Below are 6,083 nucleotides of genomic sequence, written 5' to 3'. Positions count from 1 at the left end.
ATTAAGGGTGATGGCATGGCCTTGGTGTACAAAATGAAGCAGGACAAAAGCTAATAGAGTTTTGCCAAGAGAACACGCTGATCATAGCAAACAGTCTTTTCCAACAGCACAAGAGACGACTCTACACATGGACGTCACCAGATGGTCAATATCGAAATCAGATTGATTATGTCCTTTGCAGCCAAAGATGGAGAAGCTCCATACAGTCAGTAAAAACAAGACCTGGAGCTGACTGTGGCTCAGATCATGAGCTGCTTCTTGCAAAATTTCGGCTGAAATTGAAGAACGTAGGGAAAACCACTAAACCATTCAGGTATGACCTCAATCATATCCCTTATGAATATACAGTGGAGGTGAGGAATAGATTTCAGGGATTAGACCTGATAGACAGAGTGCCTGAGGAACTATGGACGGAGGTCCGTAACATTGTTCAGGAGGCAGCAACGAAATCCATCCCAAAGAAAAAGAAATGCAAGAAAGCCAAGTGGCTGTCTGATGAAGCTTTACAAGTAGCTGAGGAAAGAAGGGAAGCAAAAAGCAAGGGAGAAAGGGGAAGATATATCCAACTGAATGCTGAGTTCCAGAGAATAGCAAGGAGAGACAAGAAGGCCTTCTTAAATGAACAATGCAAGGAAATCGAGGAAAACAACAGAAAGGGAAAGACTAGAGATCTCGTCAAGAAAATCGGAGATCTCAAGGGAACGTTTTGTGCAAAGACGGGCATGATAAAGGACAAAGAAGGCAGGGACCTCACAGAAGCAGATGAGATTAAGAAGAGGTGGAAAGAATACACAGAAGAACTATACAGGAAAGATCTTAATGTCCTTGATAGCCATGATAGTAATGTCCTTGATAGCCATGATAGTGTGGTCACTGAACTTGAGCCGGACATCCTCGAGAGTGAAGTCAAGTGGGCCTTAGGAAGCATTAGTAACAACAAAGCTAGCGGAGATGACAGTATTCCAGCTGAGCTATTTAAAATCCTAAAAGATGATGCTGTTAAAGTGCTGCACTCAATATGCCAACAAATTTGGAACACTCAACAGTGGCCACAAGACTGGAAAAGGTCAGTTTACATTCCATTTCCAAAGAAGGGCAACGCCAAAGAGTGTTCAAACTACCGCACAATTGCGCTCATTTCACATGTCAGCAAGGTGATGCTCAAAATCCTACAAGCTAGGCTTCAGCAGTAAGCGAACAGAGAACTACCGGAAGTACAAGCTGGGTTTCGAAGAAGCAGAGGAACTAGAGATCAAATCGCCAACATTCGCTGCATCATGGAGAAAGCAAGAGAATTCCAGAAAAACGTCTATTTCTGCTTCATTGACTACGCTAAAGCCTTTGATTGTGTGGATCACAACAAACTGTGGCAAATTCTTAAAGTGATGGGAGTACCAGACCACCTTACCTGTCTCCTGAGAAACCTGTACGAGGGTCAAGAAGCAACAGTAAGAACCGGACATGGAACAACTGAGTGGTTCAAAATTGGGAAAGGAGTACGACAAGGCTGCATATTGTCACCCTGCTTATTTAACTTATATGCAGAGTACATCATGAGAAATGCCGGGTTGGATGAATCAGAGGTCGGAATTAAGATTGCTGGGAGAATTATCAACAACCTCCGATATGCGGACGATACCACCCTAATGGCAGAAAGTGAAGAGGATCTAAAGAGCCTCTTGTTGAGGGTGAAAGAGGAGAGTGCAAAAGCTGGTTTGAAACTCAACATTAAAAAAACTAAGATCATGGCATCTGGCCCTATCACTTCCTGGCATATAGAAGGGGAAGAAATGGAAGCAGTGACAGATTTTACTGTCTTGGGCTCCAAGATCACCACAGACGGTGACTGTAGCCATGAAATTAAAAGACGCTTGCTCCTTGGGAGGAAAGCTATGGCCAACCTAGACAGCATAGTAAGAAGCAGAAACATCACCTTGCCGACAAAGGTCCGTCTAATCAAAGCTATGGTTTTCCCAGTAGTAATGTATGGCTGTGAGAGCTGGACTATAAGGAAGGCTGAGCGCCGAAGAATTGATGCTTTTGAACTGTGGTGCTGGAGAAGACTCTTACGAGTCCCCTGGACTGCAAGGACTGCATACTCTGGGTTGTCATTATGTGCGAACCAGGTCAATGTGAGTGAAACATTTGTTTGACATTCAGAGAAACATACGTAGAGATGCTTTGCAAGCAGGAATAACTAGAGGTATTCATTGAGTTGTTTATAAGTGACCTTTAAAAATAAGATTCTTCCAAGCTGGCTCATAATACAATAACAGTGTAAGAAACCCACTGAAACCCACAGCATATAGATGAAAAGCAACAGGAAAACACAACAAGAAAATATGTGAGCCGGTATTAGGGATGTCAGAGAATTCCGCTACGGATCTCGGAGAGGCCGAATGCCAGTGCATTTGGCCACCCAAAATCTGTGGTGGAACAGCCTGCTGCCCCCCCCCACAGATCCCCCATGGGATGAGACTTACCTGGGGCGGATGTTCCGGATGGCGGCGGCTTCAGCGGCGGCGGCGGCTGGTCTTCTGACCGACCGCCACCACCATTTACAGTCTGGTCGTTTGTGTGGGGTTTTTTTACATAGATGTGATAGGCTACGTAAGTCTTTACGTAGCCTATCATGTCTGGGTTAAAAAAAACCGACGTGTACGCAAATGGCGGCGGCTACGGCCGCCACCATTTGCGTTCCTTATTTTTCGCCATCTTGGTCTACGTAAATATTTACATAGACTATTACGGCGAAAATAAAGGGGAATGCAAATAGTGTAGTGGGTGCTATTTGCGTCCCTTTTTGATTCACCGTCTTAGTCTACGTAAATATTTACGTAGGCTAAAACAGCGAATCAAAAAGGAACGCAAATAGTGCCCACTACGCTATTTGCTTTCCCCTTTATTTTCGCCGTAATAGTCTACGTAAATATTTACGTAAACTAAGACGGCGAAAATAAGGAACGCAAATGGTGGTGGCCGTAGCTGCCGCCATTTGCGTACGCGTGTTTTTTTTTAACCCAGACGTGACAGGCTATGTAAGTCTTTACGTAGCCTATCACGGTTGAGTACAGGGATGCAAACGGCGGCGGCTACGGCAGCCGCCGTTTGTGTCCCTGCTAGCCAGTAGCCGGATGTCCGGCTGCTGGTGGAGCTGGCCGGCGGATCTGCGGAATCCCCGTGGAGCGGAGCCGGCCGGGCAGGACTCCGGGGGGAGGGACGGAGCGCCTCCCCTCCCCACCGCGAAGCAGATCCGCGAAACGTTAAGTAACTTTCGTACATCCCTAGCCAATATAGAAGCAATCCAAAAGACCCTATAGAATATAAAAAATTCTAACAGGCTCTACAGAATAAAAGAAAGGAACAATCCTTCATTCCACATCTAAACACTGGAAGAGAGGGGATTTGATAGAGCTTCTTGGGAGGGGAGTTCCAGAACTGTGGAGCCACCACTGAAAAGGCCCTGTGGCAAGTACCCACCATCCTCATGATGGACAAGGTATGCAGTTCTTATGGTGCCCAGGACAAAGAGAAACAGCTCATCAAAGGGAATGTTATATTTATTTATTTATATATACCCCGCCTTTTTTCCTCTTGCAAGGAACCCAAGGCGGCTTACATTATCCTCCTCCTCTCCATTTTATCCTCACAACAACAACCCTATGAGGTGGGTTGGGCTGAGAGTCTCTGACTAGCCCAAAGTCACCCAGTGAGCTTCCATGGCCGAGTGGGGACTAGAACCTGGATCTCCCAGCTCCTAGCCCAACACTCTAGCCACTACACCACACTGACTCTGTGTCCCTTTTTGATTGCGTGTTGCTTTTAGGAATGTGTGTTGCTTTTAGGAATAACTGTTATGATACCTTCCCTACAGCAAGAGTGGGTAGAAGGTAGACCTGGATCTACTGGTAAATTTATGGAGGGTAAGGCTATCAAAGACTGCAAGTCATGATGGTTATTTACTACCTCTGGTACCTCCAGTATCAGAGGAAGTATGCCTCTGAATACCAGTTGCTTAGGAACATGAGCATGAGGAAGCTGTGGCACTCATGCCCTGGTTGTTGGCTTGCCATAGGCATCTGGCTGGCCACCATGGAAACGAGAATGCTGGCTGGACAAGAAAGGCCTTTGGTTGATTCTCCTGGGCCTCTCATTCGCCAACGATATGTGGTATTTTTCTCAACTGACTCAGTGGTTTGGGAGTAAGGTAAGCGCCAAGCCCCAACCCTTGAAACACCACTCAATGCCACCTATTTCCCATGGGTATCATCCAGAAAAAAGCAGTCAGGAGGAAGTGAAGAGCCTTATGGCCACTATGAGCCAATTTCAACTCTAAAGGCAAGAAACAAACAACCATCAGCACTTCATATAAACTAGATAAGTGTACTCTGAAAATGGTTTTATAAATTCTCCCACCCCTGGAGCAGCTGTAATTACCCCCCACCCCAAAACCTGGTGTGGACATGAATCGTCAATAGTTCCGTGTCCATGGAGGGGGAGTTTTGGCACAACACTAGTTCAGGTTTCTTATTTTGGGAATTTTATTTTAGATACATTTTCAATATAATTTGTACAATATATGAGATGTGAATATAGGATGTGAATAAATCTATTGTTTATTAAAACCAAGCATTTGAAACTGCTTCATTTAAGTAAATGTAATGCTGGGATTCTGAATAAAATGTTTTACGTTGCAAGTATGACAATTCGCTTCTGTAAATAAAAATAACTTCTAGTCTCTTCATATTTGTTTATTTTTATTTAGTTATCTTTTGGGGAACTACCAAACAGATAAATGTTGGTGTAGCTATGAAAGGGTTCCTATACACATGGCCTGTGAGAAAATAAAGAGTTCTCTCTTTTTAAAAAGCATTTCACTTCAAGATATACAGGTGACGTTCTTCAGATTGTGACAGGGTTTTAACTACATAAATAAAATAAATGTATTCCTGTAAATAAGAGTATTTTCAGCCTGGAGATGCTTTGTGAAATCCTGAAGGAAAAAAAGAGAAGGAGGCTGCTCTAATATCTCATCTCCAGGTGTGCCTAAACTCAGTAATACTCATGAAGGACATGTGGGTGATGGGAGTTTGCTGACTTTAAAATATATAAGGGAATAACACTTGTATAGATCAGTATGAGGAGGGCAAAGAGTGTGGAGATGTTCTAGGCACAACTACTCAGGGAAAAGGCTTTTTACAAATTACCCTTTTACAAATACCCTATTCAAGGAGGGACCACAGCTAATGCAGGAGATCCAAGGTTCAATTGCTGGCATCTCCAGGTAAAAAAAAATCAGGTAGAAGATGATGGGAAAGAGATCCAATCAGGTCTTGAAGAGCCACTTCCATTCACAGTGAGCAACATTGGGCTGGAATCTAACCCAAATAGTTTGTCCTGGTATAAGGCATCTTCCTGTGTTCCCGAGAGAGAGAGTGAACGAATGAGAACACTTTGACCTTGTAAACGTGTTTATATGATCACGTAGATGAAATCTAAAATGTAAGGATGTGTGTGCACTTCATGTTACAATATGTTTGATTAAAAATCTAGGCCAAGGTGTTTGCCTGCTTCCCCTATTTCTCATCTGGTTTTAACCTATAAAGCCTTATATAGCTCGGGACCGCAATACCTGAGGGAGCGGCTCTCCCAGCTTGAAAATATCCCTGCACTATGCTCAACATCTAAGGTCCTCCTCCGGGTGCCTACTCCGAGGCAGGCTCAGAAGACAGCAACAAGGGAGAGGGTGTTCTTGGTAGTGCCCCCCCAATTATGGAATGATCTCCCCAATGAGGCCTGCCTGGCGCCAACGTTGTTGTCTTTTTGGTGCCAGGTCAATACTTCTTTCCCAGGCATTTGGCAGCATGTGATGAGTTTTAATTGATCCTGGATTTGTTTTATGGTTTGGCTGATTGCTCTAAGTTGTTTTTAGATATATGTTGTTTCTGTGTATACTGTCTCTGTGTGTATGTTTATGTTTTAAAATTTTGCATATTGTTTTTTTATGTTTTAATCTTTGTAAGCTGCCCAGAGAGCTTTGGCTATGGGGCAGTATAGAAATATAATAAAAATAAAATAATAAC

This window comes from Heloderma suspectum, chromosome 2 (genome assembly GCF_057233095.1).
Source record: "Heloderma suspectum isolate Gila_16-S chromosome 2, 16-S_ref, whole genome shotgun sequence".
NCBI classification, from domain to species: Eukaryota; Metazoa; Chordata; class Lepidosauria; order Squamata; family Helodermatidae; genus Heloderma; species Heloderma suspectum.
Note: the sequence above shows the minus strand (reverse complement) of the source record.